Below are 18,820 nucleotides of genomic sequence, written 5' to 3' on the forward strand. Positions count from 1 at the left end.
AACAGTAACTCTAACTTCCAAGCAGACCAGGTGGATTTCTGTACAGAAATCGGACTGGTTGATGTCTCGAGGACCTCCTTGCCTGTCAGGAAGGTTCTCCCCTGGGGAACTCCAGGAATCTAGAAATTTGGTGCTACCCTTCTGTTGTATATCATGTGGTGCCGCTCCTTTTTGTAGGCCTGACAATGCACGAGAAAGTTTGTAGAGTAGTGAACATTTTGTCCATCAGTTACTAAAAAAGAACGATGTAAAAAGAACAGGGCTCGTCCGGGATTTGAACCCGGGACCTCTCGCACCCAAAGCGAGAATCATACCCCTAGACCAACGAGCCATGTGATAGTTTAGCCTGCTCATCAATCTAGCCTGTTTTAACACAGCAGGGCATCAAGAGGTTCCAGCGGTTTCTGGTTTCTGAGAAATTTTCCTCCGTTATTATTTCCACCCAATTTTGTCAAGTCCCATCCATTAATTCCTGACCTATCCCTTCTTATTCTCTATCCACGTCCTGAATAACTCAAGGCTCAGAATGGGATCAGAGGATGCAGCCTTTCAGATTTCAAGTCACAGGCCTGCGTGATCACTAATTCCAGAAGAAACTGGAGCGAGCCGAGTTGGCGCTGCGCTCTTCGAGTGGAGCCCAATTGCAGGGCAGCGGAGTCCTGAGTCTCGGACAAGCGCAGGGCGTGTTCCACATACTTGCGACCACCTCTGCAGCCACAAAATCTTACAGGCAGGCAAGAAGGAGGCACAGCAAAATGTTGTGGGCAGAAGGAGGCTGCGGGTAGCCTGGTAGGCTGGTGGTAGATAAGTTTGCTATTGTTCCGATATTCTGTAGACCTTCGCAGTTTTCCCGAGTAAGAACTGCGTTTTCAATCTCACTTCCCTTGTTTAAAGTATTTCATCCGTCGCAACTTTATATACTCTTTCAGCCTCGTCAACAACTCACGTCAAATGCTATATAAAATACCTAAATGAATAAAGCGTCTCTTTGCCAGTTAGTGGGGCGATCACCGGGGTCAGTTAGAGGTTTTAAAGTTCGGCAAATCAAGGTCCCTGCGGGCCATCAGAGCGCTAAAAAAAAAAAAAAGTACACAAGTCTTTGATGTCTGGACTTCGGATAAGGGGCGGCACGGTAGACTCGGAAACTAAAGTTAAACAAGAAGGGAGCCAGAAACCAAACTCCAAGACTCATTTTCCTTTCGTAACTGTTTATTAGAGATAGGTGGTGATTGAGCAAACCATATTAGAGAAGAGAGGTTGCTAATGTTAGTGAGGACGATCAAAGATCAACCAACCACTGAACAAAGGGTCAGCTTATCTCAGGGGTTGAGAGCCCAAAAGACAGGCTACTCCTTCGAGCCGGAATCGAACCAGCGACCTAAGGATGGCTGCAACGAATCAACTACAGTCCTCCGCTCTACCAGCTGAGCTATCGAAGGGAAGCACAAGCAAAGCTCTTCCGAAAGTGGTTTTCAGTAGGTAGGAAACCATTTAGCTGACTCGGCCCTACTGGTGGCTTTGGGTGTGCGGAGCTCTATTCGGACACCCTGCCTGGGTCGCCGTCTTGTCCTCCAGACATCGCCAGAGCTTTAATAATGCCCGCCTCCGGGTGGGAGCACGCATGCGGTGAAGCGGGCACCAGAGATCCGAAAACAGGCGCTATGCACCCGAACCGCGCGACACTCTGCGGGTGGGATGGCGAGGGATGCCACCAAGGCTAGGAAACCCAGGGGCTGGAGGCGTGGCTTACTGAACTGTGGTTAGCCTGGGTGAGATCCCAGGTTTAACCTCAGCACTTAACAATAAAGAAGCTCTCCTTGGAGAAAGGCCATTCTTTTTTACTGGCAGTCATAGCCACAGCCTTTTTGAGTTCATTCCATGGTTTAGTGACCAAGGTCTCACGACAACTGCGGTGCTTTTATTTCCTGCGCGAGACAGTGAAGTATCTGGATTCCCAGGCCTCTGGCTCCTGAACCTGTAGCCTCCCCATACAGCACGAGGGGGCCAGTCCTACTTCTTTCTGCCCAACATTTGTAAGGAGTCAACTTTCCCTTCGTCCGATCTCGATGCGCATAGCAGACTGCCCCACTTTCTCAGAGTGTGGAGCGCGCAGGGGTGTGGGATTGCACTGGAACAAAACAAAACAAAAAAAAAGCCAAGCCGCGTTTTTGGAAGCTTAGCGGCAGAGTGCCAGAAAATCCTGTGCTCAAATCAAAAGTCTAGACAGACTCAGGCCCCAGCGAGATTTGAACTCGCGACCCCTGGTTTACAAGACCAGTGCTCTAACCCCTGAGCTATAGGGCCACATGGATCTCCATTTCTGTCTTTCTTAGAAAAGGATATGATTGCTGGTTCTTTAAGGGTCAGAAAACAAGCAAACTAAAATTATATCTTTTTCTTATCCCGTGTTGAAATTCAGTCTGGGCTCACTGGGAATGGTATAGTAGAGGATTCTAACAGGAATCACTACTATCCTAAATTTAGAGAAATATGACCGCCCCCTCACCACCACCACCACCTGCACATCCTTCAGTGAAATCTGGAACAGAAATCCAGCGCAAGGGAAGAAGCCTGTCACACTCTGGTTTTTGTCCTTGACTCCAGACTTCCGCCACACTCCTCTTAACAGATACCTTCCTCTCAGTGCCAGAACAAGCAACTCCCAGTTTTCCATTTAATGCATTCCTTCACTCAGGAGACTCTGAAGAGTAAAAAATAAAATAATGACTGCCCTGAGAACATGGGTCCCGGCCCCTGGCCAGATGGCCTAATTCCCCGGAATGTTTGGGAAAAACAACCACAAAATGTTTCAAATGTCCCAGGTGCCTTGAAGTAAATATCCACCCCTAGACTTCCCCCTACTTCCTCTCCGATCCTCCCCCTAGGTTGTGTTTTTTGCCTTTATAAGCCTGCTGGAAAATAGGGTCATGGTCAGACTCCTCTACCCCTGCGTGGTGTATGGGTCTCGACCTCAGCATGCTGGTTTGTGTGCCATTAAAACCTCGTGTGTTTGCAGCAAGCTTGACTGTTGTGGCTTTCTGGGCTCGCGATCCCCGAGACTTGAGTGAGGGTCTCCCTTCGGGGGTCCAACAACTCCAAATTCTCCGAATTGCCTTTCTGGGCAAGGCTCTACACTAGAAGCTAGATAGGGATTCCGTTTGGTGTTTGTTTGTTCGGTTTTTAAATTAATGTACTTCGCTGACTATTTTATTTTTTCCCCTAGGGTTTTTTGTTTTGTTTTGTTTCTGTTTTTAATTTTTGTTTGGGGGAGGGTTATTTATTTATTTTACTTATTTTTTTGTGCATAACGAGGGTGCCTGGTGTCCGTGGCTGTCATAAAAGGGCGCCAGATTTTCTTACAGTTATTGTAAGTTGCTGGGATGACGCTCTCTGGTAAAAACAAAAAACTTAAATACTGAGCCAGTTCTCCAAGCTGGAGTTGGAATCTGATCTGAAGTCATTGTCATAGGTTTCTGGGGAGAAATTCTTTCAGTGTCATGAAACCGGAATGAAAAACAAGTGCACCCAGTGTAACTTGCAAGTAAACAATTTGGAGGGCCCTGAGAAAGGGAGGCTGAGTCTCAGGATAGAGAAGGCTGAGATCTGTACAATCGGCGGTCGGACGATTCTTGGCAGACGAAAATGAAGAGTAAAGGCCAAGGAATAGCAAAACATTGAGGGGTATCCCGTTAGAAAGTTGTTGGTCCACCCTCCTCAAACTGACAAGAGATGAGGCAGGCTAGGTTACAGGAATGGCATTAGACCCTTTTGAAAAGAGAAAATGGAAATTCACTAAGCATGGAATGCAACTGAAGGGAGGAGAAACTAGAGTCAGGAGACAAGAGCCATGTAAGCACGAAGCTGTGATCGCCAGAGGCTACAAAGGAAAGACTAAGAGACAGGGAAAGGCTTCCTTTGAATGTGGTGGACAGAAAGGAGAGGTGATTCATTATCATGCCTTGTTACTTGGGGGGCAGGGACCGGGGGTGAATCTTCTCCTTCAACAGAGGAATGGATACAGAAAATGTGGTACATTTACACAATGGAGTTCTACTCAGCTATTAAAAACAATGACTTCATGAAATTCTTAGGCAAATTGACGGAACTAGAAGCTATCATCCTGAGTGAGGTAACCCAATCACAAAAGAATACACATGGTATACACTTACTGATAAGTGGATAGGATCCCAAAAGCTCGGAATACCCAAGATACAATTCACAGACCACATGAAGCTCAAGAAGAAGAAAGGCCAACGTGTGGATGCTTTGATCCTTCTTAGAAGGGGGAACAAAACACTCAAAGGAGGAAATACAGAGACAAAGTGTGGAGCAAAGACTGAAGTAAAGGCCATCCAGAGACTGCCCCCACCTGGGGATCCATCCCATATACAGTAACCAAACCCAGACACTATTGCAGATGCCAAGAAGTGCTTGCTGACAGGAGTCTGATATAGCTGCCTCCTGAAAGGCTCTGAAAGAGCCTGACAAATACAGAGCCAACCATTCATTGGACTGAGCACGGGGTCCTCAATGGATGAGTTGGAAAAAGGACTGAAAAATCTGAAAGGGTTTGCAACCCCATAGAAAGAACAACAATATCAACCAACCAGACCACCACCCACCACACCCCATGAGAGCCCAGGAACTAAACCACCAACCAAAGAGTACACATGGAGGGACCCATGGCTCCAACCAAATATATAGCAGAGAATGGCCTTGTCGGACATCAATGGGAGGAGAGCCCTTGGTCCTATGAAGGCTCGATGCCCTTGGTGTAGGGGAATGCCAGGGCAGGGAGGTAGGAGTGGGCGGGGGGAGCACCCTCATAGAAGCAGGGGGAGGGGAGATGGGATATGGAGGGTTTGCAGAGGGGAAACAGAAAAGGGGATAACATTTGAAATATAAATAAAGAAAATATCCAAGAAAGGGGGAGGATCTTCATTTCCAGCATATCTGGAAAAGACAGAGGTGCAGCAGTGTCAGGGTTTGGGTGGGAGAAACAGGAGGTGCAGTGTGGTGGTTTGTATATGCTCAGCCCAGGGAGTGGCACTATAAGAAGGTGTAGCCCTGCTGGAGTAGGTGGGGCCTTGTTGGAGTAGGTGTGTCACTGTGGGTGCGGGCTTTAAGATCCTTGGCCTAGCTGCCTGGAAGTCATTATTTTCCTAGCAGCACTCAGATGAAGATGTAGATCTCTCAGCTCCTCCTATACCATGCCTCCCTGCTCCCACCTTCATGATAATGTACTGAACCTCTGACCTGTAAGCCAGCCCCAGTTAAATGTTCTTATAAGAGTTGCCCTTGGTGGGTGTACATGTTTGCAGCCGGGTGTGGTGGTGCACACCTTTAATCCCAGCACTTGGGAGGCAGAAGCTGGCAGATTTCTGAGTTCGTGGACAGCCTGGGCTACAAAGTGAGTTCCAGGACAGCAAGGGCTATACAGAAAAACCCTGTCTCGAAAAAACAAAACAAAACAAAACAAAAAAACAAAAAACAAAACAAAACAAAAAGTTCTATTTCCAGCCTTGGTCATGGTGTCTGTCCACAACTAAGAAATGCATGGAGCACATTGTAGAGTACACACTATATCTGTGTTTACAGTCCATGAACTAAGGTCATGGTAAGATCATGGTAAGATCATATTAAGTAAGTCTGCGAGTATAGCAGCACTCTTTCCGGAACTGCAAAGTCTTGGGTTCAATTTCCAGCATTACAAAGACAAATAAAACAACATAATAAAAGTTAAACTGGGAGTAGTAGCTTCTACTGGTAAATCTGGCCGTAGGATCTTAGCTCTAAGGATCCTGAGATCAAGGCCAGCCAAGGGCACACAGCAAGGTATGTTCTCCATCAGTCAGTACGTAAAAACTAACTTTTTAATAGGTTACTTTCACTTTTTAAAATTGCTTGTTTTATGTGTGGATGTTTTGTCTACATGTATGTTTGTGCACCACCTACATGCCTAGCGCCGGTGGAAGACAGAAGAGGAAACCTGATTGCCCTGGAAATGAAGGCGATAGAGTGCTGAACTAGGTGAGTCACTCAGGCAATGGAGTGCTGAGCTAAGTGCTTTTTAGGTGGGTCTTTATGTAGTTCTGGCTGTCTTGGAACTCAACAGAAATCTTCCTGCCTTTGCCTCTCCCTTCCCCACCCCCATTACAGCTGGCTGTACAATTTTTTATTTCTAAAACATTTATCTACTAAGGGGCGTGGGGGGGACACATCAAATGCCACAGCTGGAACACGGACTCAGAGGCCCTTTCACCATGTGAGTTCCGGAGATAAAAAGATGGCTTGCTGCACTAAGCCATTTTGCCACCACCAACTAGATTTGTCTTTTATTATTTATTGTTGTTGTTGATGTGTCTGTCTCATATATTTGTGGAATTCAGAGAACAACTTTGAGGAGTCAGTTTTCCTTCCACCTTTATTTACATGAATTCAGGGGACCAAAACTCAAGACTGTCTGGAAAGCAAGCCAAGTAAAGACTCCCCAAGCCATCTCAAATGCCCCAAAACTAAAAATTAAAAAGAAGGTAAAATTTCATATGTCATCCACTAAGTTATCACTCCTGAGAGGTCTGTGCTATTGGCTAGAGAGATGGCGCATCAGTAAGAGCACTTACTGCTCTTGCTGAGGACCCAGGTCCCAGCATTCATCTGGTGGCTCACAACTGCTCCTAACTCCAGCGTCTGGTAACCCAGTGACCTCTTTTGGCTTCTGAGGGCTCCTGCTCACAGGTAATACACGTATTCTTGCCTGCTCACATATGTATCCATTAATAAAAATATAATTTTTTTAAAGTTAAACACTCAGGGGAATTTCTGAACTGGATATTTCTCTGTTCTTGGTGTGTTTCAAAGAACAAGACATTCCCTATGCACAAGGAGAGTAAAATCTCTTCTGAGAAGAGCGACAGATTCAGAAAGAGAAACAATTTTCTAGCCTTAAGGAAATGAGGGACCAGGAGCTAGAAAGACAGATCCCTGATAGGGAGACAGGTGTGGCAAGGGAGCACAGATAGAAGGTAAACTCAGTTTCCTCCTCATCCTCAGATAGGTTCATTTAGGGCCAGTTTAGATTCCCTAACGTTCCTGGTCTGACCGGCAGTAGCACCCTCCCTCCTTTGTTTAGCCTGATCAATCCAAAGTGGAGAGGTCCCATTCTATGCCACCAAAAACAACTTAAACCGTCCAGGGGAAAACACATTTCAGTTTCTGGTTCCCATTCCCACTTTGTGTGTGTGGGGGGGGGGGGGGGCGGGGGGGCGCATGTCTTTCTGTATGCGTGCGCTCCCTCACCCCGCCCTTGTGTGAATGCACATGCGCTCACTAACTTCTTCAAAATACATGTTGCTGCCTGCTGCGTCGGAGATTTCCCCTACCTTTTAGTTATTTAATAGGTGGAGAAAAAGAACTGGATCATGACCCCAAGAAAATAACAGAGCTGGGCTAGGTCTGGGTGGCTTCAACTTTGCACTGTTTGCAAAAGAGGTAAGCAAGGATCAGGAACATATACAGCCTCCCCGCTTACTGCCTGGTTGTGGAAATTTCCCCCAAGTGTACGGAATTTGGTCAAATGGAAGATGTGATTTGAATATTACCAGAAAAACACAATTTCCGTTTAAAGATGCAAATCTCGTTCAAATATTTCCCAATCCCAATCTTTTTGCTGAAATAGTCACCAGTTTTTCTAGGTAACAGTAATGGGTTCAGTTTTCAGCTACTGCTGCACACACAAACAAAAGGGTCAGATCACCAAAGCGGTGTCCTGTGATTTACACCAGCTGTGATCAGGAGCCAGGGGATTTCCTTTCCTGCGCAGGGACCACGTAGGCCCGAGTTTGGTGGGTCCCATGCCAAAAGCTCTAATGAACTACAACTGCGGTGTGGCCACTCTTCCAGAAATAATGCTCCTGATTCTACAGGTCGCAGACCTGTAAGCCTCTAGCGCGGGGAAGGGGATATGGTACTAGGGCGAGTGGAGACCAGATCATGCTGACACCTTAGAATCCTGGATGCCCCCAGCAGCGCCCACCCCGATTCACTCAGTCTGTGTGAGCCCCTAGGGAAGGGCGTCTCTGTCATCTCCTGCGGGCGCCGGCCATCTCGGCTTCTACGCAGAGCACAACGCGTCTGCAGCGGCTGGTGACACACTGGACAAACTTCAGCAGAGGAACTGATCCGCCTGCAGACAGCCCTCTCTGGGGTGCGGCCAGGAGGGTTGCAGGACCCACCTCGGGAGGGTAGTTCGTGTAATCCGCTCACTCTAGCACCCAGCCAGCGGTTTGGAAAGGGGGGAAAAAATGTCCTTTAAATCTGGGTTTCAGATGCAGTTTAAAGAGAAATGGAATCAAGTAAACAGTTAGTGTATACAGAAATGTACAGGCAGCTTGGTAGTGTGGCCGAGCGGTCTAAGGCGCTGGATTTAGGCTCCAGTCTCTTCGGAGGCGTGGGTTCGAATCCCACCACTGCCAGTGTTTTCTTTCCCAAGACTGATTTATTTAGTTCGTCTTCATTCTCTCTTTGGTATATGTATTTTCTGAGTACCTGCCTCTAGATTATGTCTGTGAGCAGAAAAGGACTCAAGCTGACCGCGGTTGCTCCGGATGTAATCTGCACACTCTCTGTGGTGGTCAGACCCTAAGGTAGGAGGCATTACAGAACTGAAACTGTGTTGGCTCTTGCCTGCCTCTGAACGAAGTTTTATGACAGTGTCACCTGCACTTCTCATCTCTGTCTTCTTCATCGTCCTCTATTTCTGCACAAACCACTAGGAAGTGATATAAAAGAACTGAGCCAAACTAAGACCAGAACCAAATGTCCTAGGATGGATTTGAAGTCTGAGACGGCGCCGTTTCTCTGTTTGCTTGTTTGGGACCATTTGTTTATTTTGCTTTGTTTTCAGGCAGAGTCTCATGTAGCCTAGGCTGCTCTGGAACTTGATGTGTAACTGAAGATGACTCCTGACCCTCCTACCTGCATCTTCCACTGCTCAGACAACAACCTTGGCCCATCATTCATTGCCAGAATTTGAGGTCTTTTAAAGAAACATTCTCTCATGGTGCCTTTGCTAACCAAAGGTTAAAAACAAAAACAAAACAAAAAAATAAACGGTCTCCAAATATTGTCAGATAGGACCTTGAAGAGCCATTTTGGTCTTTATCTTTTTATTTTATTGTTTTTTATTATTGGATATTTTATTTATTTACATTTCAAATGTTATTCCCTTTCCAGATTTCCCCTCTGCAAACCCCCTATCCCATCTCTCCTTACCCTGCTTCTATGAGGGTGCATCCCCACCCACCCATCCACCCACCCACTCCTACCTCACTGCCCTAGCATTCCTCTACACTGGGCATTGAGTCTTCACAGGACCAAGGGCCTCTCTTTTCACTGATGCCTGACAAGACCATCCTCTGCTACATATGCAGCTGGAGCCATGGATCCCTCCATGTGTGCTCTTTGGTTGGTGGTTTAGTCCCTGGGAGCTCTGGGGGTCTGGTTGGTTGATATTGTTGTCCTAATCCCTTCAGATTCTTTAGTCCTTTCTCCAACTCCTCCATTGAGGAGCCCGTGCTCAGTCCAAATGAAAGGTTGGCTGAAAGCATCCACTTCTGTATTTGTCAGGCACTGGTAGAGCCCCTTAGGAAACAGCTATATCAGGCTCCTGTCAGCCAGCACTTGCTGGCATCCACAATAGTGTCTGGGTTTGATGACTGTATATGAGATGGATACCCAGGTGGGGCAGTGTCTGGATGGTCATTCCTTCAGTCTCTGCTCCACAGTTATTGTTGGTTTTTATGAGTTTTAGAATATGATTCTATAGCCAAACCCAACACAGTAGTCACTGAACAGTTCAAGTCGGCCTCAAACTTAGAGCAACCAGACTGACAGACTGCCATGTGGTGTCTTGAATGAGAAATGACCACCACAGGCTCCAGTATTTGAACCTTGGTGACCAGTTGGTGACACTGTTTGGAGAGGTGGTGCAAGCTTGCTGGAGAAAGTGTGTCACCTGGAGGCTTTGTGCACTCACAGTTCACCCTCTTCCTGTTATGCTCTCTGCATTCTGGGACAGCTGAGGGTGTGGTCATGATTTGTTCCCAAGGTTCCCCGCCCTTAATGGACTTTCATCCCTCTGCAACCATAAGCCCATACGGAATCTACACTCTACAAGTTGCCTCGGTAATGCCTTACATACATTGCAATATCAACCAAAAGGTAATCAACACAGGATTAAGACCCATGTTTCTTTCTCCCTGTTTTCTAAGTATATCCTTGTCTGTCTCTATCTCTTTATCTCCTACCCCAGGTACTTTGTGTTTCTCTTAGCTATTCTCAAGTTCATCTTCCTGAGCCCGTTTTAACTTCAACCTCTCATTAACTCAGGTAACCCTCCTCCATCACCCCCTCCAGGTACCCTCTCCTCCATCACCCCCTCCAATCTCCCTCCCCCACCCCCCTCCAGTCACCCTCTTTTCCTTCCATCCAACTCTCTATTATTTTCGTTTTCTTACATTCAACCTCTTTCCCTGCCTCTGTCTTTCCCTCTTCCTGTCTCTCTTCCTCCACCTCCACCTGTCCCTCTCTTTCCCTCTCTTTCTACCCTGTTCTCCCCGCTCCGTCCTTCCCACCTTTATCCTTTGGTTGTGGTTCTGTCTCTGATTCCTTCACTTTTCCTTCCCTTCCCCCACTTCTCCACGTTGTTTCCCTTTCAGTCTTGGGAAGGGCTTGCAAGTGGTTGTCAAAGGTTTCTCTGGTATCCTGGGGAATGAACAACAACATGGAATGTCTAGAGAAAACAGAAAGAAAGCAAAACTAACAACTTTTTGGCAAACAACCCAACCTGGGGTGGGCGGTGCTCTAAGCTGGGAATCCACTAAATAGTCTCTGAGTCCCGGTGGGGGTTGTACGGCCCCTGTATCCTCCTCCCACCCCCCGTGGTGAGGTTTAGATTCCCTTTTCCTCTCCCCTCGCTCTCCCACTGTCCTTTTATCAAGATGACTTCTGGGAACCAGAACCCTGAGACTTGAGTGAGGGTCTCCCTTCAGGGGTCCTACACTCCTATGAAAGAGGTTCCCTTCTGAGTCCTTTTTCATGGCCAGTTCCATCTGGACACCATATAGCACTCCATCTTCTCAGAGGCCACCCCTCTCCTGATCTTGGCACTGCTCTTCTCCTCCTGCAAGAAGGAGGCCTCTTCATCTTCCAGCTGGGGTCCACTACTACCTGGGAGCAAAAGCCAGCAAGAGCTCCCACCTACAGGGGCTTGTGAGAAGGATGAGGGTTTAGATGGCTCTCCAGGAATGCAGTTACTGTTCAATCTAGCTTGGCTTACTCGCTCGATAGTCTCCATCCTCCCAGGCCGCTTGAGCTTGTTCGAAGTTCCCGTTTCATCTCTGCAAAGCAACAAGAGCAGCTGACTGAGAGCGGACAGAGAGCGAGTGACCCACACTCTCCCATCAAGTGTAGGAAAACATGCAAAGGTGTGAGTGTGTAGGACCCCTGAAGGGAGACCCTCACTCAAGTCTCAGGGATCACGAGCCCAGAAAGCCACAACAGTCAAGCTTGCTGCAAACACACGAGGTTTTAATGGCACACAAACCAGCATGCTGAGGTCGAGACCCATACACCACGCAGGGGTAGAGGAGTCTGACCATGACCCTATTTTCCAGCAGGCTTATAAAGGCAAAAAACACAACCTAGGGGGAGGATCGGAGAGGAAATAGGGGAAGTCTAGGGACGATATTTACTTCAAGGCACCTGGGACATTGAAACATTTTGTGGTTGTTTTTCCCAAAAGTTCCGGGGAATTAGGCCATCTGGCCGGGGGCCGGGGCCCATGTTCTCAGGGCAGTCATTATTTTATTTTTTACTCTTCAGGAGCACAGCTTTTGGATATTTGTGAAATGGGAGGGGCCATTTCCCTTTGGAGCAGGATGCCACGTGAGCCTTCCTTTCTTCCCAAACTGCTCCTCTCAATGCTAATATGTGGCACCTACATCAAGCCAAGAATCCCACTGTTGAAGGAAAGCTGTGTCACTGTCAGGCTAAGTAAATCCCCCTGCCTCAGCATCGTCCTGGTATTCTGTAGCCTTCAAAAGGCTACAAGCCTCCAGGTCAGGTGTGTTGGTACCCATCATTAATCCCAGCACTTGGGAGGGAGAGGCAGGTGGATGTCTGTAAGTTTTCAGCCTGTCTGTTCTACCCATTGATGTTTAGGGCTGCATAGAGAGACCCTACTTCAAAAACAAACAAACAAAACTCCGAACAAACAACCAAACAAAAGGGTTGAGTGAAGTTTTTATAGCAACAGAACAAAGAAAGTTGATTTCAAGATAATTATTAAGTTCACTGGTGGAAACACCGGGAAGGTAAGTTGTGTCAAACAGGGAAATCTCCGTTATAGCCTCAGTGGCTATCTGAACAGTCTTAGCTTTTGGGTTGGAGGAAGCAAGCTAGTGGTGTGTTTAAAGTCTGTGTCAGAACTGGGGAAGTATTCAGTAGCAAAGCACTGTCATGCAAATATGAGACTTGTATTTGGATCTCTAGGACTGAGTAAAGCTGGAAATGCCATCACCTGTCTGTGAAATGACATCACCTCTATGCAGTTCCAGCAGCTCTGGAATAAGATGGGAGGCAGAAACAGAAAAGAGCTTGAAGAACAAAAGAGAAATCCTGGCTCCAACAAGATGGAAGGCTAGGACCAACACTAAGGTTGTCCTATGGGCTCCATGTATGTACTGTGGCATGTACATGTATGTACGTACGTACGTATACACACACACACAGCCATAAAAACACATAGCTAGAAACCATAATATACAAACAAAAGACCAGTAAAGTGAAAAAATAATGCCCCAGCGAAGCAATATGTGCCAAAAAAAAAAAAGAAAAGAAAAACAAAACCTACACAAACACCATTAACAACATCATTTTGTGTTGGCCATCGACTACTGAGCAGGGGGCCTCCCTAAAGTATGATTAATATACCCAGTGAGACTCCAATGGAGAAAGTCAATTTTTCCTTTGAAACTGGTTGCCCACCCACTGGAGATAGCTTCTTGGTTAGGGATGGAAGCTTATGTCCCTTTCCCTGTCTCAGTCTGGTATCCCACATGGTTTGAACCCTTGTGTGTTCTGTGCATGCTTCCTCTGTGTAAGTTCATATGTGCATCAGTACTGTGTGTCTGAAAGGCACTACTTCCTTGGAGTATTCCTTCTCTACTGGCAACTACAGTCTTTCTGCCTCTTCCTCATAGTTCCTGTACTGGCTAGTTTTGTGTCAACTTGACACAGCTGGGGTTATCACAGAGAAAGGAGCTTCAATTGAGGAAATGCCTCCATGAGATCCAACTGTAAGGCATTTCCTCAATTAGTGATCAAGAGGGAAAGGCCCCTTGTGGGTGGGACAATCTCTGGGCTGGTAGTCTTGGGTTCTATATGAGAGCAGACTGAGCAAGCCAGGGGAAGCAAGCCAGTAAAGAACATTCCTCCATGGCCTCTGCATCAGCTCCTGCTTCCTGACCTTCTTGAGTTCCAGTCCTGACTTCCTTGGTGATGAACAGCAGTATGGAAGTGTAAGCTGAATAAACCCTTTCCTCCCCAACTTGCTTCTTGGTCACGATGTTTGTGCAGGAATAGAAACCCTGAATAAGACAGTTGCCTAAGCCTTAAGAGGAGGGGCTTGATGAAGACAGCACATTTACAACTGAGCGTTTCAAAGTATCACACTCCCTACACACTGTCCAGTGTGGGTCTCTGTATGAGCTCCGGTCTACCACAGGGGGGAACTTCTCTGATGATCGCTGAGTCCGACATTGATCTATTGGTATAGCAGAATGTCTATTAGGAGACATTTTATTACAACATTTCTTTAGTAGTAGAACAGTTGTAGTATTTGGTTCTCCCCTCTGCTCAGGCTCTGGTTTCAGGTTCTTGACCATTGGATTAATGTCAGACGTGGGCTCCATTTCATGGCCTGGTCCTTAAATCCAATCAGATAGTGGTTGGTTACTTCCCAACGTTTGAGCCACTGTTGCACCAGTAAGCAAGTAGGCAGGTCTCTGTTGTAGGTCAGAGAGAGGTTTATAGCTGGTGCGTGTTTACCTTTCTCCTCTGGTAGCTTGCAGAGTATGATCTAATACCATGACTAGTCTGTAGGGGTGAAGATGCTAGTTAGGGACCAGCTCAGCTTCTCTGTGTTCAATGAGATATAGAGGTGACTTCAGCAATAGGGCCTACTACCATTGGTGTAAAAGCAACTGATAGCCTTGGCAATTGCCTGATTACGTTTGAAGATCTCCACAGGTCCCATTTGTTCAACAATCCAGCTAGATGTGAACAGTTCCTGGCACTGGAAATTTTACTCGGTGAGGAAAGATGTTCAGCCAGGGCATTGTCTCTCTGTGATTTGGTGACTCCATTTAGATTTCCTTCACACACACACACACACACACACACACAGAGAGAGAGAGAGAGAGAGAGAGGGAGGAGAGGAGAAAAAAAGCTTCTATAGTAGTAAGTTTTCATCTGACCCATGAATTGGCCCTTAGTGTTGGTAATCCCTCCCCATATTGCCTCCTTACCTGCCTCTTTCCTTTCCCTCCCCATTAAATCCTCTGTTAGTCTCCTCCATGTCTCTCCATAACTATCTATTATGTTTCTCCTCCTTTGGGAGATTCTCCATCCCCTTCACTCTATTCTTAATCTCTGTAGTTATGTGGACTCTAGCATTCCTATCAAATGCTACATCCGCATATAGAAGAGTATATATACACCATATTTATCTATTTTGGACATGAGTTATCCCACTTTCCCACTTGAAATGTTTTTTTTTTCCTCCATCCACTTACCTGCAGATTCATGATTTTTTTTATGTAAATGTACCACATTTTCATTATCTATTTGTCTGTTGAGGGATATCTAGGCTGCTTCCAATTTCTGGTTATTATGAACAGAGCAGCAATGAGCAGGGCTGGACATGTGTCTCTGTGGGAGGATGAGGCAGCCTTTGTACATTGCTGGAGAGAAGTCTAGCTCAGTCTTAACACAGATCTATTCCCAGATTCCTAAGGAACTGCCACACTTTGCATAGTGGCTGTACAAGTTTGTTCTCCCTCCAGCAAGTGTTCTCCTTACTCCACACCTCAGCAGCATGAGCTGTCCTTTGTTTTATTTGATCTTGGCCATTCTGACTGGCATAAGATTAGATCTCAAAGTAGTTTTGATTTGCATCTTTGAGTAAAGATGTTAAACATTTCTTTAAGTGTTTCTCTGCCATTTGCATTTCACCTTTGGGAATCTGTAGTTCTGCCCCCCATTTTTAAATTGGGGCATTTGTTTCCTTGGTGCTCAGTGTGGGGTTTTCTTTGTTTGGTTCTTTATATATTTAGACACTAACATTCCGTTGGATGTGTAGTTGGTAGAGGTTTTCCCCTCTGTAGCCTGCTGCTTTATCTGATTAATGGTGTTTTTCACTTCACAGAAGCTCCCAGTTTCATGAGGTTCCATTTATTAACTGTTGCTCTTACAACTGCTGTTGACCAGCTCCATTTGTAGAGGACACTGTCTTTTTTCCAGATGTACGTTTTTGCTTTCTCAAAACTCAGATGTCCATAAGTGTATGGACTTATGTCTAAATCTTCAATTTGATTCCACTGATCAGTGTGTCTGATTTTATGTCAATACCATGCTTCATCTTCATCATCATCTTCATCATCATCACCATCACCATCACCATTACCATCACCATCACCTTTTGATGACCATTGTCATCGTCATCATCATTATAGCTCTGTAGTATAGTTTAAATTTGGGAATATTGAAACCACTAGAAGTTCTTTTTATTATTCGGGATTGTTTTAGATATGCTGGACTTTTTTTTTATATTTCCATATGAAACTGAACATTGTCCTTTCAATGTCTGTGAAGAACTGGGTAGAAATTTTAATGTGAATGTGTTGAATCTGTGGATTGATTTGCTAGGATGGCCATTTTTACTATATTAATTCTACCAATCTATGAGCATAGCAGATTGTTTCATCTTCTGATATGTTCTATTTCTTTCTTTGATGTCTTAAAGTTTTTATTATGTAAGTCTTTCACTTGCTTGGTTAGAGTTTTTTTCAGGGCATTTTATTATTTTTGAGGCTATTGTGGTTTCCATGACTTTTTTTTTCTCATAATGCTTGTCATTTGTATATACAAAGGCTATTGATTTCTGTGTGTTAAGTTTTTACCCTGCTGCTTTATTGAAAGTGGTTATCAGATGTAGACATTTCCTTGTAGAGATTTTAGGGTCTTTTATAAATAAAATTACATAATCTGCAAATAAACATACTTTGACTTCTTCCTTTCCTCTTTTTATCCCCTTGATATCTTCCAGTTGTCTGATTTTTAATATTTTTATGTTTCCTTTTATGTGTGCAGGTATTTTGCCTGCATGTATGGCTGTGCACCACATGTGTACCTAACAACATCAGAGGCCTGATGAAGGTATCTGTAGATCCCCTGGAACTAGAGCTACAGGTGGTCATGAGCTGCCATGTGGGTTTTGGAAATTGAAGCCCAGTCCTCTGAAAGAACAGCCAGTGTTCTTAATATCTGAGCCATCTCTCAGGTCCCTTAGTTGTCTATTGCTCTAGCTAAGAATTAAAGTACTGTATTGAATAGATGTGGAGAGAGTGGGCAACTTTGTGTTGTTCCTGATTTTGGTTGAATTGCTTTGAGTTTTCTCTGTTTAGATTGATGTTCGCTATGGGCTTTGAATTGTCTTTATTAGTTTGTAAATTGCCTTAATTAGCCAAGGTATGTCTCTTGTATTCCTAGTCTCCTGGGAATTTTTCAGGAAGGGATGATAGATTTTGTTAAAGATCTTTTCTGCATCGAATGAGTTGATCGTACGATTTTTGTCTTTCAGTCTGGTTATGGAATGGATTACATTTGTCTTACATCACAAATGTTGAACCATCCTTGCACATTGGGGGTGAAGTTTGCTTTATCATGTGAATAGTCTTTTTAATGTGTTCTTATATTTGGTTTGCAAGTATTTCGTTGAGGATTTTTGCATCTGTTTTCATCAGGACAACTGGTCTGTCATTCTCTTTCTTTGTTGGATCTTTTCATGGTTCAGGTACCATGATAATTGTGGCCTCATCAAACAAATTAGATAGTTTCTTCTGTTTCGATTTTGCAGAATTATTTGAAGAATGTTGGCATTAATTCTTCCTTGAATTTCTTCCTTCAGCATTTAATCCTTCTGACCCTGAGCTGTTTTTGGTTGGGAGATTTTTAAATACTGCTTATATTTCACTATGGCTTGTGAGTTTGCTTTAGTTGCTTGTCTGGTCTTGACTTAACTTTGGAAGGTTGTATATATCAAGAAATGTATACATTTCTTTTAAGTTTTCCATTTCCATGGGATACAGATTATTAAACTATGTCCTATGACTCTCTGGATTTCCTTGGTATCTGTGGTGATACTGTCTTTTCCTCTCTAATATCATTAGTTTGAATCTTCTCTCCATCATTTTGTTAATTTGCCTAAGTGTTTATCAGTCTTAGAATTCTTTCAGAGAACTCATATTTATTGATTTAAGTTCTGAGATTGATTCCTACCCATCTACTCCATTTGGTGTTAGTTCTATGAGATCTCTCTCTCTCTCTCTCTCTCTCTTCTCCTCTCTTCTCCTCTCTTCTCCCCTCCCCCCCCTTCCCAGAAAGTCAAAAGAAAGAGGGAAACCCCACATCCTAACAACAAAATTACAGAAATCAATAAACACTGCTTATTTATAATTCTTAATATTAATGGCCCCCATTAAGGGCCCCCTCCCTTTCCCCTTTTCCCCCTCCTCTCCCACTTTCCTTCCCCTCCCCTCCTCTCCTCCCCTCTCTTCTCTTTTCTTTTTGTGACAGGGCTTTTCTGTGTAGCTCTGACTGTATTGAACTCTCTCTCTGTAGACCAGGCTGTCCTCAAATTTAGATATTTACCTGTCTCTGCCCTCCAAGTACTGGGATTAAAGGCGTGTGAAACCATTGCCCAGTCTCTCCAGTTTTCTTTTACATAGGTGCTTAGCGCTATGAAGTTGTCACTTAGAATCACCTTCATTGTGCCCCATAGGTTTGGGTATTTTGTAATTTAATTTTCACTAAATTCTAAAAAGTTTTTAAATTTACTTCTTAATTTCTATCTTAACCCAGTTTTTATCCATTAGTGAGTTGTTCAGTTTCCATGAGCTTGTAAAGTTCCTGTTGTTTCTATTGTTGTTGATATCTAGCTTTAATCCAAGATGCAGGGTGTTATTATAATTTTCTTATATCTATTGAGACTTGCTTTGTGTTTAAGAATGTGGTCAATTTTGGAGAAAGCTCCATGAACTTCTGGGAAGAAGTTATATTCTTTTTTGTTTGGTTAAAATGTTCTGTAAAGATATCCTAGGACCATTTGATTTATGACATTAACTCCAGTATTTCTCTGTTTGGTTTTTCTCTGGATGACTTGTCTATTAGAGAGAGTGGGGTATTAAAGTCATCCAATATTGTTATAGTTGTAGCAGTGGTTTCTTTTATGAACTTGGGTGTCCTTGCATTTGATACATAAATGTTCAGAATTATGATATCCTCTTGGTGGATTTTTCCTTTGATGAGTATGTAGTGTTCTTCCCTGTATCTTCTGATTAGTTTTGTTTGAAATCTGTTTTGTCAGATATTAAACAGGTTACACTGGCTTGCTTCTTTGGTTCATTTGTTTCTCCCCTGCATTGCTGGTAAGGTGTGTTTCTTGGATGCAGCAGAAAGATGGAACCTGTTTTCTAATCTA

At 44.6% G+C, this 18,820-nt stretch overlaps 4 non-coding genes across 4 annotated transcripts; 1 reads left to right on the forward strand and 3 right to left on the reverse strand.

Annotated features, from left to right (window-relative positions):
* Positions 1–259: 259 nt before the first annotated feature.
* Positions 260–331, reverse strand: Trnap-ugg (transfer RNA proline (anticodon UGG)). The gene has a single exon. It is a non-coding gene; the product is annotated as a tRNA-Pro (tRNA).
* Positions 332–1,350: 1,019 nt separating this feature from the next.
* Trnay-gua (transfer RNA tyrosine (anticodon GUA)) lies at positions 1,351–1,439 on the reverse strand. The gene is given in 2 exon segments: positions 1,351–1,386; positions 1,403–1,439. It is a non-coding gene; the product is annotated as a tRNA-Tyr (tRNA).
* Positions 1,440–2,231: 792 nt separating this feature from the next.
* On the reverse strand, positions 2,232–2,304 carry Trnat-ugu (transfer RNA threonine (anticodon UGU)). The gene has a single exon. It is a non-coding gene; the product is annotated as a tRNA-Thr (tRNA).
* A 6,088-nt stretch (positions 2,305–8,392) lies between these two features.
* Positions 8,393–8,474, forward strand: Trnal-uag (transfer RNA leucine (anticodon UAG)). The gene has a single exon. It is a non-coding gene; the product is annotated as a tRNA-Leu (tRNA).
* Positions 8,475–18,820: the final 10,346 nt, after the last annotated feature.

Source organism: Mus caroli, unplaced genomic scaffold (genome assembly GCF_978045245.1).
Source record: "Mus caroli unplaced genomic scaffold, Mus_caroli_1 scaffold_12, whole genome shotgun sequence".
NCBI classification, from domain to species: domain Eukaryota; kingdom Metazoa; phylum Chordata; class Mammalia; order Rodentia; family Muridae; genus Mus; species Mus caroli.